At 36.2% G+C, this 15,824-nt stretch overlaps 1 protein-coding gene across 2 annotated transcripts in view; it reads left to right on the forward strand.

Annotated features, from left to right (window-relative positions):
- LOC138319182 (transmembrane protein 160-like) overlaps positions 1-15,824 on the forward strand; it is a 93,504-nt gene that overhangs the window by 43,462 nt on the left and 34,218 nt on the right. The window contains exon 5 of one of the 2 annotated variants that reach the window (XR_011207969.1): positions 2,127-2,238. The gene's annotated coding sequence lies outside the window, so the exon portion shown is untranslated. Of the gene's footprint in view, positions 1-2,126; positions 2,493-15,824 lie in introns of those variants that run through there. The other variant, XM_069262157.1, reaches the window with a different exon arrangement.

Genomic DNA, 15,824 nt, shown 5'->3' on the forward strand with positions numbered 1-15,824 from the left:
TAACTGAAAAACACATTTGATTACTGATGTTGTTTATAAATAAGCAGCAATATCCCTTTATTAGCATGTATGTTGATAATGATGGTTTACTCACACGAAAAACTCCATGTATATTCGATAAAATGAAATCAAAGTATCTCGACCTACGACAGGACAAGTTTGTTAGAAGTTGTTTTCTCAGCTTAATTGCTTATATATACACATAACATATTAAAAATGAACTATAAACATTACATTGATGTTTTATGCAACACAACTGTTAATACTGTATCAACTAGAAGACTGACATTTAATTTCATACTTCACTTTCCCTAATATTGATCATTCCTGCTCCATTACTATCACATGATTTCTGTTGATCAATGATCAGTTTACCTATATATATGTGTGTTAACTGGTCGTGGACTGATGTCGTGTTCTGAACAAAGGTGTATTGTTTCAACCGTAATATCGAAATTAAGTTCTTTTCGTGTTTTTTTATGATCACAAGCCCGTATCAGAACTTATTTTACACTTACCATGTAAGGTAAGAATGGACTACGTATAGATACGGGGTGGAGATATTCATCTTTTATAACATAGGATTTTTTTAGATAGATCGGCGTGATGCAACTTAACAGTTTTTGATATGTGATATCGAATGGTTAGTGATCATTGTGATAGTGAAGCTGAGCCTAGCAGTAAAAAGCCATAATCCAGAAAGATTATTTAAATTCTTAATTTTTAACTGCATGTGAGATGGACAACTTCTAGGTGGTCTCGTTAGATAAAAACTGTCAATATAAGGTTGGTTGGGTTGATTGCAAAGTGAACAAGCTGATATATCGGTGGATAAAGGTGTAACGATTGGCTTCATCTACAATGTCTAATCCTCATCACACACCGATATGTAAATGGGAATTCTCATTAGAATGTTGTTGAAGATACGATATGAGCATGTTTTTCTCTTCCTGTTGATATTCCAATAGTCTATGACTCTTTCATACGGCACACTTAACCTAGATGGCATATTTGTCACATGATGGTGATATTAATATGATGTTGACTTTATCACCTTTCCGAATAACAACAGGGAATCAAGTAATTGTAATGAGAAAGGCAATGACCAATCCATGGTCGTGAGCTACTTAGGCAATGACCAGTCCATTGTCGTGAGCTATTTAGGCAATGACCAATCCATGGTCGTGAGCTATTAAGGTGATGACCAATCTATGGTTTTGAAATATTAAGGCAATGGCCAATCTATGGTCGTGAGCTATTTAGGCAATGGCCAATCTATGGTTGTGAGCTACTTAGTCTATGACCAATCTATGGTCGTGAGGTACTTAAGCAATGGCCAATCTATGATTGTGAGCTACTTAGGCAATGGCCAATCTATGGTCATGAGGTACTCAGCAATGGCCAATCTATGCTCGTGAGCTACTTCGGAAATGGCCAATCCATGGTCGTGAGCTACTTAGGCAATTGCCAATCTATGGTCGTGAGGTACTTAGCAATGGCCAATCTATGGTCGTGAGGTACTTAGCAATGGCCAATCTATGGTCGTGAGGTACTTAGCAATGGCCAATCTATGGTCGTGAGCTACTTAGGCAATGCCTGATCTATGGTCGTGAGCTACTTAGGCAATGGCCAATCTATGGTCGTGAGCTACTTAGGCAATGCCCAATCTAAGGTCGTGAGCTACTTAAGCAATGGCAAATCTATGAACATGTAATATGTAGGCCATGACCAATCCATGCTTTGTAATACTTCTCATGCCTTATGATACAAATGTATATATTTGCAAGACTTACTTTAAAGACTGGCCTATTTTCGATTCAGGCATATTATCGAGATTTAAGGGTATATATTTTGTAATTGTTTCAAAACAACTTAAGTATCTTAGCCATAACAAATATAATGATTTTAAGATAAAAATAACCCATTAGCCTATAATCCCTATAGAGTTTCCAGTTTTACTATAGGTTAACATTTATAGACCACCATGTTTAGTTCTCTCTAGACTGTATAACAAAGACCTATTGGAAATTTTACAAACCACAATACGGTTACATGCAGGCCCTTCATAAAACAGTCTTTGGAGGACTAGCATGTATTTCATTAACATTGTGACATTTATTTTCCAGATATGAACGTAATATACTGACTACAGACATGCACACAGGTTCTGCTGCATCCAACAGGATATTGACTTCTGGATGTATGGCGAATAGCTGCCTTCTGGAGCCGAAACCATTTGTTCGTATATTTTCAAATTGTTTTATGAGAACGAACTATTTTATGCCATATCAATTTTAATTACTGCACGTCACACAAGCCATTACTGTTCAAAAGAAATTTCATTTAATTTTCTCGTATTTCTCTTGTTTTATCAATATTACCAACTTAATGCACTGCGTAATTATCCTTGAACAATTCCCACATAATTCTAAGTTAGTTCAGTTGATAACTCTGTTTTATCGTCGCTAGACCGTCCTAATTTTGTTTTTGGGAAAGCGATTTTATGCGTTTGGTAAACTACAAAAGATAAGTCAGTTGTTTAGATTCACGCATGCATATTTACACTGTACTGATCACATGATTTTGTTAGTGGTTATTTATATACATAAGATCATGTATCATGTCCATTACAGCGTATACAGGACATAGTGCGGCGTTAAGGCTGGTAATTCAATCATTATATATAGGTGGCACACGTACAGATTTGTATCATAAACATGTGCGATTGCTTGCCAGAGCTGTTAATATGCAAACATATACTTTGACAGTTTACTAAAACGACATTTTGGTAAATTATTGTTCATGGCACAATCACAGCAAACATTGCATCATTAGTTAATCACATAAACAAATGACAGCATATCAATTGATAACGAAAATATAATTGCAGGACACTTAATCATGAATGGTGTCAATTTTCAAATCAGTAAAACAACTCACCGTTGTGCAACACTAACAATCTCTTTGTTTCTCAGTTACGCATTAACACCGATTTCTTTCTTACTTTTCCATATGATCGTTGTTCTCGATGATCTTCTCCTTGCTCCCCTTTCCTCTAACCGATCGTGTCCTTGCTCCCGATTCGATATGCCATTAGATGATGTACACCCAAATCTACTTGTCATATATCTAAAGAACTTAAGTAGGAGATATGCATGCATCTGTATTTTTAATATTTAATTATTTATACATGTACGTTATATTTACATAATTTTCTTCAATGAACTGCTTTGAAAGAATATCTTGCAAAGTATCTACAATCACGTGCACTTTGACATGATTGCCTATGACACATGTTGATAGAAGGTCGCTCGCTGTCTCCAGTAACTTCAGATATACCATGTTGACACGGTTGTTGCGGTAGGGCGACAACGTAGATATGATTCCACAAGGAGAACTCTGATTAGCGGTGATACATAGCATTAATCACTGGTATCGACATTGCAATTGTCAATTGAGGCCTGAAGAGAATTACTAATATTCTACCGTTAACTAGATCCACTGACTGGTTTTAGATGGAGGAGAGTCATGCTTTACTTATTACGGTGTACATTCATTACGACGAGATTCAGCTGGTGAAGGCAACTCTAAACTTATTATAGTGTATTGTCACTTTGTCGCCATTAAATGCTGTTTTCCTAATTCTTTAAAAGTAGAATACTCCCGAATGCAAATTACATGCCCGTATTGACTCGAAGGTCATGTGAAACCACGAAAACGTCTATTTTTGGAATGTTAGTGTTAAGTACTAGAACTTTGCAATTAAAAATGTGAACTGGAGAGCACTTAAATAGGCGTAGCCTGATGTCTGATCCCTTTGATGTATATAATGTCAATAAAATATTGTTGAAATTGAAAAAAAGTACTAGAACTTCTAAACAATTTAATGGCTTTTTGAAATCTATTTCTGGACACGCTTCAAAAGTAAGGAAAAACTAATATCATAATGAAAGCTAAATTCAATATAGAAAGTTGTTAATATCCGAATCTTTCAATGTATAGCGTAATTAGTATGCTGTCTGTAACGTTTGGAAATGTGCATTTTTGTCGGGCAGTCATTGTTATTTCAATGTGTGCTAATTAGTGTATCACGTAGAAATTCCGTATTGGTGTCATCCGTAAGTTAAGATAGGGAGTGGTTTGAATGTAGAAACGGCTTGGTTCCCATGGCAATGGACACTTCCCTGTAACCTGTTTTAAAACAAACACATTTCTGAACACGACGCAAGTCACACCACATCTCTCTCTACATCGTGTTGACCAGGTCCCCGAAGCATTCACTCCTACTTTTGTTGTAAATTTATATTTTTTTTTATTTTCTAAAACCTTTTCCTTTGATACTCCTCATTCTCACGATTCAACAAGGATGATATCTCGTAGATAGAACCTCTCCAAATGCACACTAGGGAGGAATTATCTAAAAGACATCAAACAGTTAAATGTACAAGTTAATTTCACTGTGGAGGGTGACAACTGTACTATATGTATGTAATATCCTACGGAAAATGGCGAATTAACCGTTAGATATGTAGATATAACATTGCCTTGTTGCCATGGTATTCACATTTAATTGAATACCTTGAGTATATGTTACTGTTCAGGAATAAAACAATAAAACGATATGATAAATAATTGGTTGTAAAACTTGCTAAATATGAACATTTCATGTCGATATGCATATGATATGGATTTCTGTTTTGGTCAATGACCAGCCGCCTCAATCCTTTGGTTATTTAGCCACCGACGACTCCTAGAAAGTAGCAGACTTGAGGTATGGTGCAGTTTAAGGGAAGGACACCTTGTGTGTCTTCTGTGCTAACCTTAGATTTAAAACTAAATAGCGTAGTGTGGTAACGTTAATATAACTGATGTAGCTAGTTAATATGGACAGGATTACATGGTCCGACAAATGCGACCTTGTTTTAATAGTCATTACCGTGATATAGTTCCATACTAGAGTGGCGTATCCCTCTGTATCGGTGTCATGGGTCTGAACGTCTGAATTCTGGAATTGTTGAAGTAAGAGGATAATGCTGGGCTTCTTTTTTGTGTATGTTGATTTTCTCGCCTCTGATATTTAGTAATGTCTTTGTATCATGCAGAGAGTGGTTCTTCTATCCCTCACATTCGCGGACTTGTTTAATATTTGTAGTTTATGTCCATGCCTTTATTTGCATACTGTTTTCTGTGTTTGACTATAGAATATGGAGGCTTACTAGCTCTTGTCTTCTTTTTATGTTCTCATTTAATTCCCATAAGTCAGCGGGTAATTGTCGAAAATTAATATTTCATAAAGTTCCGTAACACACAGAGACGACAATGACTAATGAATGCGATGGCAAATGTCTGCATACAAACAATGACATTATACAATTGGATTGACATGACGATTTGACCACCCAAGACTCGAGGGTAGGCAAAAAGTCATGCCGCTCCATCACGGAGGCATCAATTGTTTTATTATACAAATATTTCAGTTTCTATCAGAATAGGACTTAATAAAAGTATCAACATATTCTGTTCCAATTGGCCATACCATGTTAACATCGGTCTTCGCACAAAAATGCTTGGTACATGTACAATTTGCTTAAAAACGTGAGAAATGTAACAACGCACTCAAACCATACAGTATATGTTGTAGCTATCGTTTTGTAATCTACTATGTTTTCCCGTGCTTATTGAGCTTGCTTGCGGTATTATTTGGTCCTTATATGTATTTGTTGTTCGATTGTGGTAATTTTGATACCTCGTTTGTCTACTTCGGTTGAAAAATGTCTATGAATATTTTTAACTTGTCCGTGAAATTCGAGATAGCGGCCATCTTGATGACGTCATAACCGGAGCTTATACAATGTTAACATTGTGGTTTTTTTGTTGATGTTGTTTTTACTGATTGAGAAGAGGTCAAATAACTGATTAGAAATAAAAGTTTGCTGTTGGCAAACATTTTTGCTGCGTCAAGCCAAATATGTAAAAATTGCTTAAAAATGGCCATTTTGAGCTTAAGATTCTACTTTTTCATTTTCTGCGTAGAAATTACTACATATATTGGATTATATGGTCCTGATATGTATTTGTTGTTCTATTGTGGTCATTTTGATGCCTCATTTGTCTTCTTCGGTTGAAAAATGTCAATGTTATGACTATTTTTCAATTGTTATTGAAATTTGAGATGGCAGCCATCTTGATGACGGCATAACCGGAAATTCATCACAGTGTATACAATGTTACCTCTCGATTACGTTATCAGTGGGTCATAAGTCTTCAGAAAAACATTGGTTCGTTATGTTGGGGGGAGGGGGCGGGGGTTGCACGTGGACCCCCCCCCCCCCCCCCCCCCCCCCTAGATCCCGGCCTATTACCTTCGGAAATTGTGAATGCCGAGGCCGTGAACAAATTCAAGACCCGCATAAACACGTATTGGAAGAACTGTGTCATTAAGTTTTACCCTAGCTGCTATTGAAGACATCGCTGTAAGCAGGCTAGAAAACAAGGGGCTTGTAATGTATATATTATATATAAAGTATAGAAGTGGATGTGCTCAAGATTTTTATTAGTTAGTAAACGGGTCACTGTCACAGTCTGTTGGGTTTAGCATTCCGTCATCAAAGCAAACAAAAACAAAAAAATTGAAAGATCTTATTCGAATCGAGTTTAAAATAAGCAAAACAAAAAAAAACAATCATTTTAAATAATGAAATTTATAATTCCATTATTTAGCTCAAATCCAAATAATGTCACACTTTCTTTTTTGTTACCATGTCATCATAGTAACGAACTACCGGGAAATAGGAATGCTAATGGAAATAAAGAAAGGACGTAATGCATATCATAGCTTAAACGTTATCTTGTTTTAATCTTGGCACAAGATTGTAGATTGAATTTAGAAACACTAGAAAATATGAAAACTACACCAGATGTTTATGAGCCATCATGCGATAACGTCCTCTCTTCCATTGTAAGTCAGTTATAATGAACAATTCCTAATTATCATATCACTCATTTGCAGCTGAAATGAACATAACAAAATAAACAACATTTCGACTCTAAACATCATATTGGTTTTTTATCCCCCAAAACACACTTAGAACAACACAGCTGATACCGATATACGGTTATCCCCCGATCTTATAACCACGGACGTCGTCCCTTTGAGAAAGCGGTTATTTATTAAGGCAATAGTATGTCTTCTGTTCTCACGTACAAAAACATGTTCACACGCGCATCGCACATCACTCAGTAGCCACATAATGTCACACATCTGCACCAACTGTATATTTGATAAATAATGTCATTTGTGAAACGGCATTAACGGTTTTACACCTTGTGTAATAGGGAGGCCATTGTTGATGGTATTTGCTGGTTTTATCATCGTGTGTAGTCTATGACAAGGCTAACATAAGGGACTTGTTCATCGTAAACAGTTTCTACATCAGACATCAACAAGAGATTTCTATACTTCATTTACGTTATGACATTTGAAATATTTACATTTCTATCGGTTTATGTTTCGCTTGGTATACTAATTGAACATCGCGAAAGTTCAAATATAAAATGTCGAGATATTTGTTAATACTATCGCTTGTAGGTGTGAGTGCAGCGGATGGAGGGTAAATCAGATTTACAACAAATATTATCTTCGGTTTTAACATCAACAAAAACCAGAAATTAATGAATAAATAAGGTAAGTCACGCAGTCAAACTCGGATATCACATATATTGTTAGAGGTCAGTATGATAGAGTATTCCCATGTAGGTTCATTATCCTATTCAAGTTAATTTCCCCAGATGACAACAAAGCATTCCACATGCAGATTCATCTGTTCATCAGTAACCCATTAACAATTACACACCATTCCTTTAAAACTAATATTTAAGCACTTTTCATGGTGTGTCTACTTTAAAATCTCTTTGGGAACTGAAGGTTATGGAGACTGAAACACGTCGCACTTTTAGTACGAGGGTACTTCTTGTTGCGCATTGTTGTTTCATGTCATCGAACTCATTTGGTTAGACGCAAATAGGTCTGCATCACAAGGTTTTTCTGCTATTTGAATTTCTGGCGAGTCTCCCTTTGAACAATTTAATGCAGTTCATTCTTTGACACAATTTTCGCTGAATCGCTGTGGTCGGATCGCTGTAAGCTAGTTCTAGCTTGTGAAGATCCATCGTGGTCATTTAATTACTGGTTACAGTTTCAACTGTCACTTCACTTCCGGTTGCGCATAGCATTAAAAACTGTACAGCCTATTTACACAAGTACTGGTAGCATTTATATATTTTGACTTGCATGGTTCCATGCCAAACGTAATTTAATTGTCATTCTCCTCAATCTTAAGAACATATTCACATATGACATAATGTCACTTAACACATTAAAAGGGGAGGCAGTAATCCCCAGTTTATTCGTGCTGAATTAATTGTTGCAGAGCTGTGGCGGGACAAATTACCCCAGACAGCAGATACAACCAGTTCGTCATATTCAGCGTGGTGTCACGTATGGTGGTATAAGTTGGTCTGGTAGTATTTTGAGTTTCAGTTGACAGATATTGAATGTTGCAGAGCTGTGGCGGGACAAATTACCCCAGACAGCAGATACAACCAGTTCGCCATATTCAGCGTGCACGTGGTATCACGTATGGTGGTATAAGTTGGTCTGGTAGTTTTTGGAGTTTCAGTTGACAGATATTGAATAATGCAGAGCTGTGGCGGGACAAATTACCCCAGACAGCAGATACACCCAGTTCGTCATATTCAGCGTGCTCATGGTATCACGCATTTTATCAGGTTTGGTTGGGAAATGCATTTCCTAATAGTCAGTCCAGGACATTGATGGCGTAATTTTCCAAGTTTTTTTTTTTTAATTGTTGACAGAAGTGCATTAGTACATTCAGGTATTCAATAAAATTGAATGATGCTATACGTTGGGAATTTCACATATGTTAGAATAGGGCCATATGCATATCTCTGATAAAGCATGATGGATGTACTATAAATTCAAAATAACATCTCAGTGATAACCTACTATCAAACTTCTTTATATATATTTATATACCTCTAGGATCGCTTCGTTCTTATTGTTGCTCTCAAACTTTTAAATTAATGGAGTAACAATATGTTTCACACATTGTTGTTTGGATACTATCGTCACAAAAAACACCTTTCACCTCTTCCCATTCTACGTTGACGTTTATGTATCTAGTAACAATGTATGCCAGAAGCATGTAAATTTTCTACTGTGGGGGAGTGATGTATGATCGTTCACTAATTGTGTGGAATCGAGCGCGCTGCTATCACCCCGGAAAAAGAAACATGTTTATCAGACCAATCACAGGTAACACGAGGTATACTGAAAAGTTTGATGATACGATTTATGTCAAGACTGATAGAATAAGAATGCTTAAAAAATGGTGATATATGCATTACTTCGAAAGGCGGATTCGCAAAGCTCTCTGTAATACTCTTCAGCAATGCAGACGTTTCTATGACAGCAGAGAGCTGTTCAACTGTGGGATGTTCTGTTACTACTCCGTGATACCTGAATCAAGACTTCTGTAGTATTATCATATCCATATCATCATACCTACTTAACTGAGTCATTGATATAAATCGATGTACTCTAAGGACGCGCGACTAATGGGAAAGTATACAACAGATGAAAATGATGGATATATCCTTTCAAAACCCTCGTTCAAATCTAACTAATCCATTTTTTTAAAGATTTGCGAGAAACTGTTTCGCTGCCATGAATAAATTTATTTTGATAAGCTTACTATCTCTACAAGATTACATGCTCCATGTTGGAATGATTGACAGAGGAATGAAGTGTATATGAGAGGGAATGTTGAGTTCGACATTGACTTAATTTATGACCAGCGTTTAATTATAAAAAATATTGTTTTAAACAGGACATATATAGTGGAGCGGCTAAGTATGAAAATCGTTCAAATTTTGAAGAAAACATGAAACTTTGTATATGACCTCTTTAGGACATAAGGCTTCAGGAAAAAAATGGACCCCAAAAAAATCACGGCCCCTGGCGGCCGCCATATTGGTTTTCAAAATGGCCGCCAAAAACCACCTTCTGCGACCCATATCTTACGTTCTATACCAGCTAGACCCAAACTTTAAACGTGTACACCCATATTATTGATGCTTAGGAACCTTCTGGTAGCGTTAAATTTCATGAAGACGGACCGCCATTTTGAATTTCAAGATGGCCGCCAACTTTACGAACTATATCTGTATAAAATACACCTAATTAGCTAAGCTTACTTTAAGCAAATAAACACTTGCAAATAAAATGAGAATATCCTTACTTTTATAGTGTTTGATACATAAATAATTTGATTATTATTTTAATCTCAAAATGACCGCCATTTTGAAATCCAACATTGCCGTATAAAGTTGTTTCTAAATTTATCTGTAAAAATCAAGTTAACAATCTTAAACGTCTACACCCATATTATCGATACTTATTATTAGCATTACTTAGGATCATTCTGGTAGTGTTAAACTTCATGTAAAAAGACGCTATTCTGTATTCTAAGACGGCCGCCAATTTACTACATTTATCTGTATCTGTATATAATGATAATATAAAAATTGACTTAGCTGACTTTAAAGTAAATAAAAAAATGCAAATACAGTGAGTATTTATATTTTGTAGCGTTTGATACAAAATAATTCGATTCTTATTTGAATTTCAAAATTGCCTCTAATCTGAAATTCAAGATGTCCGGCAGTATTAAATTAAAGGTACATAAATTAACCAAACTGTCTGATAATTTCCGAAACATTACGTAAAAAGTTGATATTAACTTCTACAAATATTAGACATACCATTATTCTCTGAACTAATCTGAATAGATAAATCAAATGCAAACGTTAATTTCCATAAAGCGGGTCGCTTATTATCCCCGACGCCGTCCTTATAAAAACACCGTGATTGATTTTCACCACGGCCATTAGAAAACGTTCAACCATTCCGGAAATAACACTCATACAAGAGATATATCATGTAATTGGAAACAGCCTATCCTGATGGAGATCTTCACTACATAAGCACAATGTCGTATTTAGGCCATGGGCTAGGAGGGTCCTTCATGCACCCCCCAAACCTCCGAACCAATATTTTTCTGAACCCTTATGACCCACTAATCACAAATCAAAATGTTAACATTGCATAAATTGGAATGAACTTCCGGTTATGACGTCATCAAGATGGCCGCCATCTCGAATTTCACTAAAAATTGAAAAATAGTCATAACATTGACATTTTTCAGCCGAAGTAGACAAATGAGGTATCAAAATGACCACAATAGAACAACAAATACATATCAGGACCAAAAAATTCAAAATATGTAGTGTGTTCTACGCAGGAAATGAAAAAATCGGATTTTAATCTAAAAAATGGTCATTTTTCAGCAATTTTTTCATATTTGGCTTGACGCAGCAAAAATGTTTCCCAACAGCAAACTATTATTTCTAATAAGATTTTTGACCACTTGTTAATCAGTTTAAACAACAACAACAACAAAAACCAATGTTAACATGGTATAAGTTCCGGCTATGACGTCATTAAGATGGCCACCATCTCGAATTTCACTAAAAAATGAAGAATAGTCATAACACTGATATTTTTCAACTAAAGTAGACAAATGAGGTATCAAAATGACTATAATAGAACGGAAACACATATCAGGACAAAAAATCCAAAATGTGTAGTATTTTCTACGCAGGAAAGGAAAAAATCGGGTTTTTAGCTCAAAAATGGTCATTTTTCAGCAAATTTTTCATATTTGGCTTGACGCAGCAGAAATGTTTCCAAACTGCAAACTATTATTTCTAATAAGTTTTTTGACTACTTGTTAATCAGTTTAAACAACAACAAAAACCAATGTTAACATGGTATAAGTTCCGGTTATGACGTCATCAAGATGGCCACCATCTCGAATATCACTGAAAAATGAAAAAATAGTTATAACATTGACATTTTTCAACTAAAGTATCAAAATGACCATAATAGAACGATAAATACATATCAGGACCAAATAATCCAATATATGTAGTGATTTGAACGCAGGAAATGAAAAATATTAAGCTCAAAACTGGTCATTTTTCAGTATTTTTTTCCATATTTGGCTTGACACAGCAAAATTGTTTCCCAACAACAAACTATTATTAGTAAATAGTTATTTGACCTCTTATCAATCGGTTAAAACAACAACAAAAATATATAGAAATGCAAAAGAGAATTGTTGTTATACCATCATTTGGTTTACAAAACGTCATCGGATGCGGCATATGATTGTTATTTTTTTTCCAAACCGCTGACACTACAGTTTCCTGGTGTCTTGGAATTTCCCGAATATAACATTGGCTATTGACGATTTATATCTGAACAAATTTGAATTTAAAGTTGGCTGAATATCTAAGTGGGACTTCAAAATAATCCATTTTCTTGTTCGAAATTTTGTAGAGTAGTAGCCTCTCAAACTGAATTATTACAGCAAAATGCCAACTAATAGCTATAGGGTATATAATTAAAATTCAGTAAATACCATGACACTTTTCGAAACGTGTTGTGTCTTTTAGAATGAGCACATCCATTGTTTATTTCCTGTGTATAACGTAAGGAAATATAAGATGGTTACTACAGTGTCACATATTTCTTTCACTAGGTCTTAATGATAATCATTTTCGTTGTGCGTGCTTTCTTGCCAGAGTGTCGTCTTCGACCTCGATGACCTGATGTGACATTACATTACCGGGTTACCATCGTGGTTCTAACTTGTCAACCGTCGATGGTCAGAGTTAACATCAGAAACATCGGATTCAAGGATGTGGGAGCTTTTCCTGTTTCCAACCTAGTTTCACCTAGATTCACATATCGTATATGATGTTCTCCAGACTCCCCCGGCATGATGGAAAAGACACCGGATCCGCATTCTTCGGAGGGTTGAGTTGGTTCTCCTTAATTCGTATGAAGCACAATTCCTCATTCTTGGGAACCTCAGTGACCATAGGTGGCACAGGTGGATTCTTTGAGGTCATAAATGTGGTCTGCAGTGAAGTTTCACTCTTTGCCAAGTCTGGAAAGCACTGTAGAGAACTTTTTACTGGGGAGTCTTCAATGGTCTCTTTACCCATACACCAGATGTGACACAACCAGCACCTTCAAGGGAGTGGGAAAAGTCAGACCAATGAAAAACATTTAACATTTATGGCCTCATTAATGACCTCGATATCACCTGTGCCATTTATGGTCGCACGAGGGTCCACAAGATTGATGAATAGTACTTCATAGGAATAATGGAGCTATGTGCTAAGGAGAACCAATTCCACAATTGGAAGAATGTGGATCTGGTGTAATTTCCATTATGCCGGAGAAGTCTGAAACAGCACTGTTAATGTAGTGTCACATCAGCTCATCGACATCGAAGACGACGCTCTGGCTTTCGACGAATTGGAAACTGATATCTCGATTACTCTGATTCGGACTGCATGTACCAGCTACCAGATATGCCGAGTCTCTTTAGTGGATAGTGAAGTGAGGCGAGAAAGCACGCACAGTGATAATGGTTATCATTGAGAACCAGTGAAAGACATATGTGGCATTGTAGTAACCATCTGACATTTTGCTTATGCTATGCATAGGAAATAAACAGTGAATCTGCTAATTTTCAAAGACACACACGTTTTGGGAACTGTTAATGATATTAACGGAAACACCGGCATAGCTTAGGTTACATTTGTTACGCTTTCAGTAGGTGTTGTGCTGTAATTATTATTTTGATAGGCTGCTAGTCTACAAAATTGAGGGTATAACAATAATTCTTTTTTGCATTTCTATACATTTTTGTTGTTGTTGTTGTTGTCGTTTTTACTGAATGATAGGAGTTTAAATAACTGAATACGAGTAATAATTTGTTGTTGGGAAACGTTTTTGCTGCGTCAAGCCAAATATGAAAAATTTGCTGAAAAATCACCATTTTTTAGATTAAAATCTTATTTTTCATTTTCTGCGTTCATGTCACTACATATATTGGATTATTTGGTCCTGATATGTATTTGTCGTTCTATTGTGGTCATTTTGATACCTCATTTGTCTACTTCGGCTGAAAAATGTCAATGTTATGACTATTTTTCAATTTTTAGTGAAATTCTAGATGGCGGCCATCTTGATGACGTCATAACCGGTAGTTCATCCCAGCTTATGCAATGTTAACATTTTGATTTGTGATCAATGGGTCATAAGGGTTCAGAAAAATATTGGTTCGGAGGTTGGGGGGGGGGGGTTGCATGTGGGACCCTCTTAGCACATGGCCTAATCGGTATACCTTACACTGTCTACAAATGCAAGATGTACCCAAACATTATAAAAGATACTGTGGAAACTCATATATGTCATTTTTAAGAGAGATAGGATATCTGGTAAACTGTAGAGAGCAGAGGAGGTGTTTCCAAAAGATACATATTGCAAACAAAACAAAACAATAACAATTGAGGATCATCTCTTTTTTGTATGTGGAATTGAAAATCGTAATTGCCAGAAGAATGGGAATCTTCATGACTACTAACGAATATATTTTGGATAAAGCAAGAAGGCAGTCAAGGCTTTAAATGGTTTATTATGACTGCAACTATTTAATGCATATGGATGACATCACATCGCTATCTCTCACCAGAGCAACGGAATTATCAGAAAATATCTAAACGAAATCACTTTGACAGGCATCTGAAATATTTTGCGTGATGGAGATTCACCTTAATATCAGACCTGCAAACAGAAGTAATGAATGCAGGATCATTTGGGATTCGTCTACCAAAGAAGGTTTCATGGATGAGATTGCTGGAAGATATTCCCTCTATTATAATCAGATAAAATGCAAGGAGGACACTCCACTTAAGTAAGTTCATAGCAAGGTTTTGCCTCCAAAACCTGGATGTCTACCTGGTCTGACATGACACCTTATGGTACGTTTATCAATTTGACAGTAGTGGCCCTAGAAATTAACCACAAACAAGTCCTTGTGAAGATAGTCATACATACCTCTATGACATTTTTTTACAAATGTAAGCTGTGCCTCCGAGCTAGAACTCCCAATTCCATTGCAGGCTTAGGAGATAAAGATGGCAAAGGTAAAAGGCAGATGATGGTGTTGAATTAAGAACAGAGATGATGCAAAGTAAATCTACCAAATACATATAGCCACCGTCAGTAAAACATGCATACGGTACCAAGGACTGGGTAAAAATAAATAGCAGCCATAGAGAACAAGATAACTGTAAGTCTTCGAAGAGAAAGTATATATGGTCATTAAAACTAAGTGCACAATTTGGAGATGATAGAGAGTATAATCAAGATTGGGAACCACATAGACTGAAAACTAACTTATTGATATTGTCATCTGGAACCTTGCCGACTTTAAGTTAGGTTGACATCAATATGTGGAAAAAAAGTAGGACCGAAAGTGCATCTGCTGGTTGTACCACAATAACTCTTGCGCGTGGTCATGGATAACTTGACAGTTTCATCGGAGTTACACTGAGAGGAGTGATTTGAAAGTAGGAAGCCGAAGTATAAAGGATTGGTAGAATATATCAATATCCTAGAATGTCGGAATTGGTGTTCCTGTTTCCTGCATGTTCAACTTAAAAGCTATTTCCAACATTGGAAGTAATGGGCAGTGAGAAGAAATCAGATGAAGATGTACTTTCAAAACAGGAGAGAAGGCGTCCGACTGGTCGCAGTAGAAGCGACAAGTTAAGAGCTGGGTGTTATCCACAGATGGAGAAAGATTTGGCCAACCACTGCTGAT

This window comes from Argopecten irradians, chromosome 3 (genome assembly GCF_041381155.1).
Source record: "Argopecten irradians isolate NY chromosome 3, Ai_NY, whole genome shotgun sequence".
NCBI classification, from domain to species: Eukaryota; Metazoa; Mollusca; class Bivalvia; order Pectinida; family Pectinidae; genus Argopecten; species Argopecten irradians.